The 13,437-nt window shown below is 50.0% G+C and overlaps 1 protein-coding gene across 1 annotated transcript in view; it reads right to left on the reverse strand.

Moving 5' to 3' along the window:
- The window catches only part of AP3M2 (adaptor related protein complex 3 subunit mu 2), a 41,573-nt gene extending 37,209 nt beyond the window's left edge, over positions 1–4,364 (reverse strand). The window contains exon 1 of the mRNA XM_086943584.1: positions 4,246–4,364. The gene's annotated coding sequence lies outside the window, so the exon portion shown is untranslated. The remainder of the gene's footprint in view (positions 1–4,245) is intronic.
- Between the last annotated feature and the right edge of the window lie 9,073 nt (positions 4,365–13,437).

Genomic DNA, 13,437 nt, shown 5'->3' on the forward strand with positions numbered 1-13,437 from the left:
TTATCTTACTTCCCCTCAGAAGTCACTCAATGTCCTCTTCGACGTCCTCACGTCCTTCGGTAAGAACTCGGGACTGGTCATTAACTGGACCAAGTCCTGTGTCTACGCCATAGCTGGTACTCTACCGCCTCTCCCCCGCAGATTTCCTATCCTGGTAGCGACTGGCGGTTTTAAGTATCTGGGGGTCCATGTATCCATGATCTCCTCGGTCCGCTATGAGCGGAACTTATATGCTCCGCTCCGCAGACTGAAGCAGGATGTTCGGCGATGGCGCGATCTGCCCTTATCTCCATTGGGCCGGGCGGCGCTCTTTAAAATGATGTCGCTTCCCCGCTTCCTCTATGCCCTGCAAAATTTCTTCGACCCCGTTCCTGCCCGCTATTTCCATGAAGTCGAAAGTTTACAGCGGCAACTTATCTGGGATGGCCGTGCCCGCATTGCCTTATCTAAGCTCACGCTCTCCTGGTACGACGGAGGTATTGCGCTGCCGGATATTAGACGATACTACTGGGCCTCGCACCTGAGCGCCATCAACCATGCGACATACTCTTCGGAGCCCGCCCCTGCCTTTGCTTTAGATAAACTGTTGTTGCCCGGTGGCAACTTTAATAGGGCGCTATATTCTAAGGCCCCCTTTCGACTCCTTACGGGCCCAACGAAATGTGCAGTGCGGGCATGGCGAGATGCTACGGTGGCCACGGGCTGGGGTGGTAGACTGACACGTATGACGCCACTGTATGATTCGGAGCGACTGGGCAACTTGTGGAAGACGAAAGGGTTTGAGAAATGGGACATGATTGGGATTAGTACTGTGGGGGACCTTTGGACACGTGGCGCGGTTAAGTCCTTTGAATCACTAAAGCTGGAATACCGGCTCGATGATAGGGAGCACTTCCGGTATATGCAGGTGAGACATGCCTTGTCTTCTGTCTTCCCCTCCGGTACGGACGTTCCGCAGTCCTCCCCTCTGGAGGATCGAGTTCTAGATGGCCATGTCCCAGACAGTACCATCTCCTTAATTTATAAGAAGCTCATTAATAACAGAGCTGACCAGCTCGAGAAGCTCCGGGCTGCCTGGACTGCTGACGGACTTGAATTGGACGACGAGGACTGGCAGTCCGCTGTGTCCTCCCCTAAGGAGGTGGCTATTCCGGCACGACTTCGCTTTGTCCAATTGAAAATCCTTCATCGCGTGTATCTTACTGGAATGCGTCTGGTGCGAATGGGTCTGGTTGCTGACGGACGCTGTAAGCGTGGGTGTGGGATGGATGGTACTTTTCTTCATGTTCTGTGGGAATGTCCAGTGATTGTAGCGTATTGGTCGAGGGTGCATGATGTTATGAGTCGTGTCACGGGGGTCCCATTGCTTCCTGAGGCACGTCGTTGTCTGTTGAATGTGTGGGAACCGACTGACTGCACTGCTGCCCAGACGCTTTGGGTCACCCTAGGCAATATGATCGCGAAGAGGGATATCGCGCAGCTCTGGGGCTCCCCTAGACCGCCAGTGCTCAGTGCCTGGAAAGAGAACATGGACTGGTCCATGTTTCGAGAGAAGACGGTATATGAGGCCCGGGGGCGCCCAGGGAAGTGGTCCAGAGTTTGGGCTCCCTGGAATACTTATCGTGGAGACATCTGTTCTCCTCCACTTGACTTCGAAGTCCCTCTCCCCTCCTCTCCGTGATTTACGTTCCTCTCCTCTACTCACCACATGCTTTGCTCTCTTGTGCGCGCCACCCCCCCCTTACCCTCGTTTTTTCTCCTACATCCATTCCCCCCCCCCCACCTCCAGCAACCCTTGCCACCATGATACCATGTGTTTGTTTGTTTGTGTTCATTTCGACAAAAACATAAAATTAAACCTTTCCTATCCTATTTGTCTGATATTACGCTCTTGCCGATAATATTGATGTGATAGATTGCTCCAGCAACGTACTGCCTCGTATTGCACTTTTCGCTCAGCCAGTTTTTGTCATAGCGGCCGGCCCTGTGGGGTTGTAGGCAGACGCTGTGTATTGTGCATTTGTAAATAAAGGTTTTAAAATAAATAAATAAATAAATAAATAAATAAATAAATACTTCTCAACGCAGTGAGAGGTATTTATTAGTGATACTAAGGTGAAATGCTTCTACATGCTGAAGAAATAGACATTTTTGGATTTTGAAGCGATCAAGTCATATTTTTTACATTGCTTTTGTCATAACTTACATGCCTAATACTTGAGGGCTCAGCTTGTGCACTGGCTTTTTTAGGCAAGCCAGACCCTTTGCTTGGCTCTCCATGTCGTCCACCTTTTGTATCCCTGATAAGACAGAGGTGTTGAGGGACAGCATAGCATTTGGGGTTCCGCGTTAGGGAACCAGGAACAGGGTTCATTTTGAACCACAGGAAACTCATTAAATAATGTAGGGTTTAAGATGGATGGAGATGGGAGATGGGAATTTATACCTGGAACGTATTCCTGGTAATGTCAACTCACACAGCTTTGGTAAATGAACTCTCTACTTTACTCTCTCTGTAAGAATTCCAGCCGGCCTCCCATTGAAGGGTCAGAACTAGACTACTCCAATTGCCCACACAAGGGACTTTCTCCAGGTAATTCAGGACAGTGCTGCAGGAGCCTTCCAGTTCGAGTCACGCTTGCGGTACATTTAAAGGCACGTGCATTGTTCAATGTTCTACTTGTGGACATGGCCTACAACTTCTAAAGACCACACTGAACAAATTTACAGGCTGTGCAGTCAGCGAGGCTGCTTGGAAGAAGCCCGCTTTGAAGAACAGGAAGGAGGAGGAGGGTTATCCTTTTCTGAGGTTGATCCCACCATCTGCGACAGCCTTCCATTAAGTTACGGCTTACCTGTACCCACCTGGGTTTCAAAAAGCTTTTGAAAACTGGGCTTCATGTTACAGTTTCTCATTTTCTGGCTTCACACAGCTGAGTGTGTTTTGAAGGTGCCAGGACCTTCTTTTAAGAGCCCAGTCTTTTTCTGCTTTAAATAAAGCCCTGCTCGGTTTGTTATTGCTTCTTTTACAGGCCATTACTGGTCTCTTGTTGAAGAGTTCTAAACATTCTACCGCTTTTTGGATAAAAGTGGCTGCTTGATGAAGGGAAAGTCAAGGGCTCTTGGTCAAATCAAAGAAGAAAAAATAACTGCTGGATACCAGGAATTACCACAGACACTACACATGACACCCCTCCCCTGGCTGCCACAGGACACACACAAAAGGCCCCTTTGTTTCATTGACAGCCAGTGGACCTATGTTGAGGGTCTGGATACAGGGGTGAGCCCCAAAAAAAACTGTAGCAGTACGCAGCTAGTGTGAGTGTCGTTGTAATATTATTTAAAGTCACAATGTAGCCATCAGAGTCTGTACTTTCAAGCTCGTGCCTAATAGCTTACTGGGCATGTTTACATTATGGAAGTGGTCGGTAAAGTTGTATTTCTGTGTCGGGCCCTCACAAATGATGAAACAGTATGTTTTGTTTATTGTGTACACAACGAGACAAATATTCCCGTTCTAGAGCCTCGTGCCCCGCCGAGCACCAGCGGCCATCTATCTGAGCCCTCCCCGGCCTCCAGCCCCATACGGCTGGACTGAGGAAGGGGGGGAGTCTTCCCTTTCCATTGAAGCCCAATCTGCGCAGAACAAAACCCTCTGCCGAGATCGGACCTGAAGTAAATAAGCATAAAACGTCGGTATTCAGCAGGAGGAAGACAAGGTCCCGGGTCGGTATCCAGAATCCAGTATTGTAAACTATTAAAACATTTCCCGGCCCCCTCCCCCGATGAGCCAGGAACCAGCAAAGTTCCTGTGTGGTGCACTCGGTCTCGGTGCTGCAGGGTTGACATGTATCCATCCCCCGCACCCGCGAAAAAGAATAAACCAGGATGGAAATCGAGTCCCAGAGCCCCGATCACGCCTCCATTCATCGGCTAACCCCGGCCGGATCTACTTCTCCCTGCAGCCTGCATCTGCTGCCAGCTCTCCATACTATCAGCCTCCGGCCCCCGTTACCCGCCTCTGGCCTCTCCCTCCAGCCCCGGTATCACTCGAACCCCCTACGCCGCTCTCCATTCACTCCTCGCCAGCCTCTTCCTAACCCGGGCTAGCCATCCTTGCCTTCATAACGACCGCCCTCCCTTTCTCTCGATATCCCCTCCACCCTGCCTGTCCACTGCGTCACCCCCACCAAGAGCCCCAAGTTGTCTCCGACCCCTCCTGGGTTCTGACAGCCGTGTCTGTACCTGAGCAGCTTGGCAGGGCCTTCCTCAGCAGCAGCCTCTTCCTCTGATGAGCTCCCGCGTCACCCTCCTCTTCCTCTCAGTCACCAGCCTCGTCAGCTGATCACCCTCCCTCCTCCTCCTGCCTCCGCTCATGCCTGCTCCGCCGCCTCCTTCGTTTCTGTTTCTCCATCATCTCCGCTGACCCCACCGATCGTCCCCCTTCAGCTGAGCCGAGGCCCCGCCCCTCAGCAGACCACCCTTCGCTCGTCCTTCGACCTCTGTACGACATCGTCAGCTTCGAGATGAGGAAAATAGCTTTCTGACAAAAAGCACCCTAACAATATATATATTTGTTGTGTTTTTATGTAGCGCCAATTCGGCCCGAGAGCATTGGAGCGTGACCTCTAGATTTTGCTACACAAGGTCAGATTCATGTGTTTTTTAGGCACCTTCCGGTAACTTCCGCGCTATATAAAAACGCATAAAATAAATAAACAAATTAAAAAATTAAGTAATTTTCCCAGAATAACAGGATGCTGAGCCAACGCCTGGCCTGGTTTCCAAGTTTAGGAATTGGAAGCTCTGGGTATTAGCAAATCTCCCTCCCATTTCCTTTTTAACAAAAAAAAAACAATATCAACGAGCCCCCCTGTTTCCGCGTTCTCTGTCCGTGTAATCAGTGTCACTTGGATAACATACATCGACCAGTGCGCCGGGTCTTTTTAACACCCTCACTCGAGCACAAATTTAAAGGGTGCCACTATGGACAATGCAACAATCCGCTCCAGTGTGCACAGTATGGCCATGGTAATAGGCTTCCTAAATGACGGGTATGCGTGCTAAAGGTTACCCATCTTAGTCAACCAGAGGGGTTGCTCAAATGGGAGTAATTTCTGATATTCTATATGTTTCCATCGGCTTCATTGATTCATTTTGCTTGCGAGAATGTGTCACTCATAGTTGTTGAAATGTCACTCATAATTACACTGACATTCTAAAAATGTCACACATAGCAATCTGAAACCTTGGCGGCTATGGCTTTAAGTGGGATGCAAAAAGTAGGGGCATGGCCTATGATAATGTAATGAATGTCATGGCGTCCCAGGATGCTTGTTTCTGGTCCTGGGAAGACCTGGCTTGGCAGTTTGGGCTGGCCTGTTCCCATGAGGCACAGGGTCAAGACTGATTTGCATATGGCTGTGTCTGAACTGGGGTGGCTTAGTGAGCTAAAGAACGATGATGGATTCAACCCAGATCTGTGACTGGGAGTGAGTGTCTGTAAAGTTTCAAAGCTCTGTCCATCAATCTTGTGTTTGCTTTGTTCGCCCTAAATTGGCAGGGTATGCCCAGACATGGACCCCTTGCTCACTTTTGCACTGCTCAGGGTCGTTTCTGCTGTTAGGTAAGACTAGACGATTGCCTAGGGCAGCAAAAGGGGGAGGGCGGCAAACAGTCCTGGCAAGTACCATGCACCAGGGCCCCAGGGCGTTAGTCCAGCGCATTTCAGTGTGGTGATCCGCATCACAGCACTGAATGCATTAGTCAAGCATTATAAGGCCTGGTATCCTGGGACTCAATCACCGAACTCCCTGCCCGGGATCAGAGCAGGTTTTTTAGGAGCTAATGCCTTTTCACTCTGCTTGATATGAGTTGTATTTCTATGTTTGTTGCACATGGAAAATATGCATATGAAGTAAGAGCCGCCGGAAAACGAAAAAACGTCTTGTCACTCGCTGTTCGCGCACCGCACAGCGCAGTGCCTCGAAACTCCCGTACGTTTATTACTCAAAGGGTAGATGTCAGAGGTTGAAAATTGTCCTCCGAGCAGAAATCAGACGAGGAAACAAGGTGTGGTCAGAGCGGCTGAGCGAAGGCATGGGGGCATCAGGCTATGAGGGGGATGGGGGGGTGAAGGTGCCCCCGCCAGACTGCTTGGAAGTGACATCGCGTGAGTGAACATGCGTTGTGGGCAGAGCAGGGGAATTAATATATAAGCAGACGGCAGCGCGCAGACAGACCCTGGGGGCCTCGTCCCCTGTGAGAAGGATGCAAACTGATGCTGCCCCAGTGTCATGTCGTGGCAGCAATTACGACTGACAAATGTAGGAATATTTATAAGAGCTTTATTCTGCTTCTGCTCATGACCCTGTCCCTACTCTAACTGCCCCTTTCCTGTCGCTGCCCCTCCTCTTCCCCCAACCCCGAAACTCCTCCTATCCCAACTACTAGACTGCATACAACATTACATCTCCCCCTTTGTTAACAAAGAAAACAGCAAACTGGAGTCATTTCTAATCCATTTCCTCAATTAGTCTCTTTGGCTTGAGTATGTCTCGTCGTGGTCTGAGACATGGTCCCGAATCTATAGGCGCACTCTCCGGTGGCCTCTCATGTCTCAAAATGGGACTGGGTTGACCTAGTCCGCCACCATCACGTGGTGCTGTGTCCCTCTCAAGTGTTTCTTTCAGGCCTGGTGTGCACTTCTGAAAATGAGACACATTTCGAGTAATCCTTCTTTGCCCGGACTCAGCAGTGATCATGGTGCCTTTCTGCTGAGTGATAAGTAGAGGCTCATCCTTGAATCGACAATCTGTCTTCTTGGTCTGTTCCTGTTTCACTAGTACCCAATCTCCGGTCTGGAAAGAGGGAGACTTTGCGCACCTTTTAGCGTCCGCATATGTCTTCATCCTGCTCTTCTCAGCGTGATCAGCTCTTGCTGTTTCTCGATGGGTATGAGTCAGGGACACCGGTGCCAGAGCTCTTTCCCACGTCGGGATCCTTGTCCTGATAGGTCGCCCAAGCATAAGTGTGGCAGGACATTTTCCAGTGGTAGCATGTGGAGTGGTCCTGTATGCTCTTAGCACTTCATTCAGAGCTGTCGGCAAGTCCTTTTTCTCTAACGTGGCCTGCTGGAAGGTTTTCTTGAGGGTGGCCATAAACCTCTCAATGGTGCCATTGGCTTGCGGCCACAACGGCGTAACCTTTCGATGTCGAAAGATTAGATGCTTCGCAAATTCATTGAATTCATGACTGTTGAATGGTGGACCATTGTCTGTTTTGAGTTCTTTGGGAACACCCCATGCAGCAAACACCTCGTCCAGCACAGCAATTGTGCTGGAGGCATTGGTGGAGGGCACAAACCGAGCTATCGGGAATCTTGAATACTCGTCCATGATGGCCACCACGTACCGGCCTGATTGGAGGGGTCCATAGAAGTCCATGGCCAGTTCCTGCCATACCCCTTCCGGCAATGGAGTCATTTGAAGAGGAGCTGGAGGTTCTCCGGATCTTACCAGTTGACATTGGGGACAGTCCTTCAAGGTGAGCTCAACCATTTGATCTAGTTGCGGGAACCAGACTCTCTCCCTCAAAGCTCTCTTGGTGGCAACTACTCCACGATGACCCTCATGCGCGAGGTTGACTACTCCTTGCCGTAGCTGCCTCGGGATTACAAACCGATGGTCGCTCAGTAGGAGCCCCTCTGAGGTGGTTGACAGCTCGTCACTGACATGTCTGAAGGTTTGCATTTCTTGGCGTATTTGGGGATCACTTGTTTCATCCTCACTCTCATGTCTCCAACGGTGTGTGCGCAATCGGCGCATTACCTTTTGCAGGATATTGTCTTGCGCCGTAGCGTCTTTGATCGCATCTATTGGGACTGCCGGTGGTCGGGCTACATCTACCACAAAGTGAATATATTCCTCAGCTATCGATGGGTGTGATTCATGAGATGCCTGCGGGTGTCTGGACATATAGTCCGCTGGATTCTCACCCTTCCCGGGTTTGTGAATGATGGTGAATGTGTATTCTTGCAATCTCAGACCCCATCTTTCAATGCGGGGCGGCATCTTGGCTTTGGGGTTGCCGAAAATGGTGACCAAGGCCTGATGATCGGTAATCATGGTGAAATGCTTACCAAAGATAAACATATAAAAATGTTCACAGGCCCACACTACCGCTAGGCTCTCTTTCTCGGGCTGAGAATAAGCCTTTTTGGTGTCAGAAAGGCTGCGGCTGGCATAAGCCACAATGTGGCGCTGCTCAGTGTCATTGTCATATTGAGCTACAATGGCACCCAGACCCACGGGACTGGCGTCCACCGTTATTTCCGTCTTTCGCTTGGTGTTGAAATAGGCCAAGTTGTCCGCTGATTCCACTGCTTGCTTGATTTCTTGGAAGGCTCTCTCACACTGAGGGCTCCACACGAACGATTGTCCTTGTTTCGTGAGAGCACGAAGTGGATGACTAATTGTTGCGTAGTCCTTGATATACCTGGAGCAGTAGCTGGCCATTCCTAGGAACGATCGAACATTGCTGACGTCTTGAGGGCTTTTGGTGGTGTTAAGAGCGGTTACTTTCTCGGGGTCGGGCTTCATTCCTGCCCCTGAAAACACATGACCAAAAAACTTGAGAGTGAACTGGTGAAATTCACACTTGTCTTTGTTCAACGTTAAGTTCGCTTCCAGGAGAGCATGGCACACTCGATCCAGGGCTTGGTCGTGTTCTTGTGTGTTCGATCCATAGACCAGTATGTCGTCACTGTATTTAGTGTGTTCGGGATGTGCCTGATGGTTTGGCGTATCACCTCTTGAAATATTTCGGCTGCTGAGGAAATTCCGAAACTTAGTCTCTTGTAACGAAATAAACCCAGATGGGTTGCAAATGTTGTAATGTATCTTGATTTTTCGTGCAACTCAAGCTGATGGTAGCCCTTGTTGAGATCTAACTTTGAGAACACCCGGGCTCCGTTTAATGCCGCTATCATGTCACTCAGGTGGGGCCCTGGATGTCTCTCTCGTTCTATGGCTGTGTTGGGAAGCCTCATGTCCACGCATAGCCGTACTTTCTCAGGGGTACCTTTCTTGGGAACAATCACAACTGGTGATACCCATGGTGTGGGACCATCCGTTTTCTCAATGATGTCTGCCTGAAGCAGTTCCTGAATCTCGTCTTCCACCGCCTGCTGAAGGTGGAAGGGTACTCGCCTTGGGTGTTGAGCAATGGGGCGCACCTGATCGTTTATGTGTAATCGAATTAAGCACTTGTTCATCTTACCGAGTCCGCTGAACAGCTTTGGGAACTTCCGGACAATGTCTGGATTATCATGCACTCGGTATTGTATCTCCACCAGTCTGAGTTTCTCTGCCGTGGGCAGACTGAGGAGGCAATCAGCCTCTGGTCCTTCAATGACATGAATGTATGCCTGTACTGCCGTGTATTCATGTTTGAGTGTTGTTGCAAACTTGCCCAGACAGGGAAGTGGTTTTTTCGCCATCCAGGTGAACACCCTGACATGTGCGGGACTCAAAGCCGGCGGCGGTCTCATCTTCTTGTATTCAGTCACGGGCATGTAGTTTAATGATGCCCCACTATCAAGTACAAATTTGGTGGCGTGAGTCCCCACCTCAATGTCTAACGGAGGATACTTCTTTAATTGATCTGGGTCAGCTACCATGCATATGTATTCATCTGTGTATGTCGTCTCTCTCAAGTTTGACCTCGACTCCCTGTACAGTGACCTTTTGGTGGTGTTAAGAGCGGTGACTTTCTCGGGGTTGGGCTTCATTCCTGCCCCTGAAAACACATGACCAAAAAACTTGAGAGTGGACTGGTGAAATTCACACTTGTCTTTGTTCAACGTTAAGTTCGCTTCCAGGAGAGCATGGCACACTCAATCCAGGGCTTGGTCGTGTTCTTGTGTGTTCGATCCATAGACCAGTATGTCGTCACTGTAATTTAGTGAGTTCGGGATGTGCCTGATGGTTTGACGTATCACCTCTTGAAATATTTCGGCTGCTGAGGAAATTCCGAAACGTAGTCTCTTGTAACAAAATAAACTCAGATGGGTTGCAAATGTTGTAATGTATCTTGATTTTTCGTGCAACTCAAGCTGATGGTAGCCCTTGTTGAGATCTAACTTTGAGAACACCTGGGCTCCGTTTAATGCCGCTATCATGTCACTCAGGTGGGGCCCTGGATGTCTCTCTTGTTCTATGGCTGTGTTGGGAAGCCTCATGTCCACGCATAGCCGTACTTTCTCAGGGGTACCTTTCTTGGGAACAATCACAACTGGTGATACCCATGGTGTGGGAAAATCCGTTTTCTCAATGATGTCTGCCTGAAGCAGTTCCTGAATCTCGTCTTCCACCGCCTGCTGAAGGTGGAAGGGTACTCGCCTTGGGTGTTGAGCAATGGGGCGCACCTGATCGTTTATGTGTAATCAAATTAAGCACTTGTTCATCTTACCGAGTCCGCTGAACAGCTTTGGGAACTTCCGGACAATGTCTGGATTATCATGCACTCGGTATTGTATCTCCACCAGTCTGAGTCGCTCTGCCGTGGGCAGACTGAGGAGGCAATCAGCCTCTGGTCCTTCAATGACATGAATGTATGCCTGTACTGCCGTGGATTCATGTTTGAGTGTTGTTGCAAACTTGCCCAGACAGGGAAGTGTTTTTTTCGCCATCCAGGTGAACACCCTGACATGTGCGGGACTCAAAGCCGGCGGCTGTCTCATCTTCTTGTATTCAGTCACGGGCATGTAGTTTAATGATGCCCCACTATCAAGTACAAATTTGGTGGCGTGAGTCCCCACCTCAATGTCTAACGGAGGATACTTCTTTAATTGATCTGGGTCAGCTACCATGCATATGTATTCATCTGTGTATGTCGTCTCTCTCGAGTTTGACCTCGACCTCGACTCCCTCGACAGTGACCTTCTGGTCCATTGAGATCTGTGCGATTCTTTGCTGGAGTGTGATGAGCCAGACGACGACGGTGCTCAGTCTTGCACAGCTTTCACGTGGTATCGCTTTCCTTCTGGTCGAGATCTGGTTGTCTCACTCCTTCTCTCCTTATTGAATACTCCACACATTACTTCAAAATGGTACATGCGCCCGCATTTTCGACACTGTTGGCCCATTGCGGGACAGGAGTCTGTGTGTGGGAAATCATACCCACATCTATAACATTTCCGTGAACGTTCAGGCTTTTTGTTGTGATTCGCTTTCTTTTCTCTTCTTCTGGATTCATAGCGTCGATGACTTTGATGAGTATGTCGGGACACTGGACGAGACCTTCTCTGGTGGTCACCTGATCTTCTCCGACTGTTGGAGCTTTGTGTCCAATATGCCTGTTCCTTCCTATCTCCCCGGCCTGTCTCCATGTTTTTGGCGTGCTCTTCCGCCTGGTCATATACTCTTGTCATCTCCTCAAGCTCATCGAGATCATGACTTTTTCGTAGTAAGCACCTGCGAAGGGTCTCTGAATGACAGCCCTCAATGACTCTCAGTTGGATGGCATCTTCCGTTGAAAAGGAGTCAAACTTGCAATACTGTGACAGGCGGCGCAGACGTGCGATGAAAGTGCTCATCATCTCATCTTTGTCCTGACGTGCTTGATGAAACAGGTATCTCTCATAGTCCACATTTCTTTTATGCACAAACTTCCTGTTGAGTGCATCACGCACCTTATCATAGGTCCCTTTGTCGTCCGTCGGTAGTTCTTTGATGACCTTCCCAATCTCTTTGCCAACCAAATTGCGGAGTGCAATTAATTTGTCTCTGTCTCCTGTGACTTTCGACCCTTCTAGGTAATCTTCAAAATCCTCCAGCCACTCCTGCCACCGAGGACCCATGCTTCCGCCTGCCACCAGAGTCAACGGTTCTGGGGGGGCGTAGATGGGAGACTATGGACGCGACCGGGGCAGTCGCGGCTGCTGCTGCACCACCTCCATTCCGGTTGGGTGAATTCGACATGGCTATTCAGATGTGTCACCAGCGTGCTTGCGTTCCGACTAGTGCACGCCTTTGCACTGTCCACTGCTTGTTTCTGCAGATCGCTTTGTTCTGTGCACTCACCGGTGCTAGTTTTGTCCTTTCAATGCTTGTTTTGCTTTTCAATGCTTGTTTTGTATTTTCAATGCTTGTTTATCTTTTCAATGCTCGTTTTGTATTTTCAATGCTTGTTTTATTGACCTGTGCTAGTTTTGTCCTTTCAATGCTTGTTTTGATTTCAATGCTTGTTTTGCACTTTCAATGCTTACTTTATTGTCTTACACTGGGGATGCCTGACTCCAAAATGGCCGCCCATGCACTTCACAGGGATGTCCTTTACAACCGCCTGACTTTAAGATGGCCGCCACCAGTCACCCACGAGGCTTGAATTTCCATTCATTCTTGATCACACTCGGTCCCATTAGACACTCACCGAGGGTCTCTTCTCCCAGCAGCAGGACTTTTGCAGCTCAGCCCCCACTTCTAGGCCACTTTCACCGTCCAGGTAGGCCAGGGGCGAGCTCCAGTGTCTTGCGTCTGCCGCGTGCCGTTCCTCACGCATCGGGGGTGAGACCCGATTTCGGCAAAATCGTCGCTTTTCTTCCGGCGCCTCCGCAGGGGTCCCTCGCTTTCCCGAACTCACCCCACTCCTTCAGGGCGCTTCAGGAGGACTGAGGTGGGCTCTCAGTTCCTTCTCTGTCGATACGCTCTTCGGGATACACTCGCGATTTTCTTGTGGCGCGAAAGTCGCATCGGGTGTCCGGGAGGCAGCGCTGCACTCCCGCTGCTCTACAGGGGGGCTCTACACGATCGCCTGATGGTGGAGCAGCTCATTTACCACTGGCCTAGGGCTGTAGGCGGCGGCTTCTTTGGGGCACACGTGTCCTGCAGACAACTTGTTCTTCGTGGTGCCCAGGGACAGGATACTTCGTCTGTGGTTCTGGGATGATTATCTTTCCATCCCACCCTCGTCACCAGTTGTCATGTTGTGGCAGAAATAAAGACTGACAAATGTAGGAATATTTATAAGAGCTTTATTCTGCTTCTGCTCATGACCCTGTCCCTACTCTAACTGCCCCTTTCCTGTCGCTGCCCCTCCTCTTCCCCCAACCCCGAAACTCCTCCCATCCCAACTACTAGACTGCATACAACATTACATCCAGGGCCCGTATGTTCCTCTCACTTGGAACGGTCATGTGGATGGGATCCTGCCCTGGCCGCACAACTTGACCCCAGCCCACAGGGCCGCGGCACCTGCATGATTATCAGTAAATGCCAGAGTGAGCGACAGACTGCATTTATCCAAAAGTAATTGCAGTAGTACTTTTTGGCAAGTTTGCCTTGCAATTCAGCGGTAGCAAGGAGCCGCAGGAGTGCTTATTCTCTGCTCCTCCTCCCGCTGTGCAGCTGTTCCCTGGCCCTCTCTTTTCCCCCCGTG

This window comes from Lissotriton vulgaris, chromosome 11, assembly GCF_964263255.1.
Source record: "Lissotriton vulgaris chromosome 11, aLisVul1.2, whole genome shotgun sequence".
Taxonomy (NCBI): Eukaryota; Metazoa; Chordata; class Amphibia; order Caudata; family Salamandridae; genus Lissotriton; species Lissotriton vulgaris.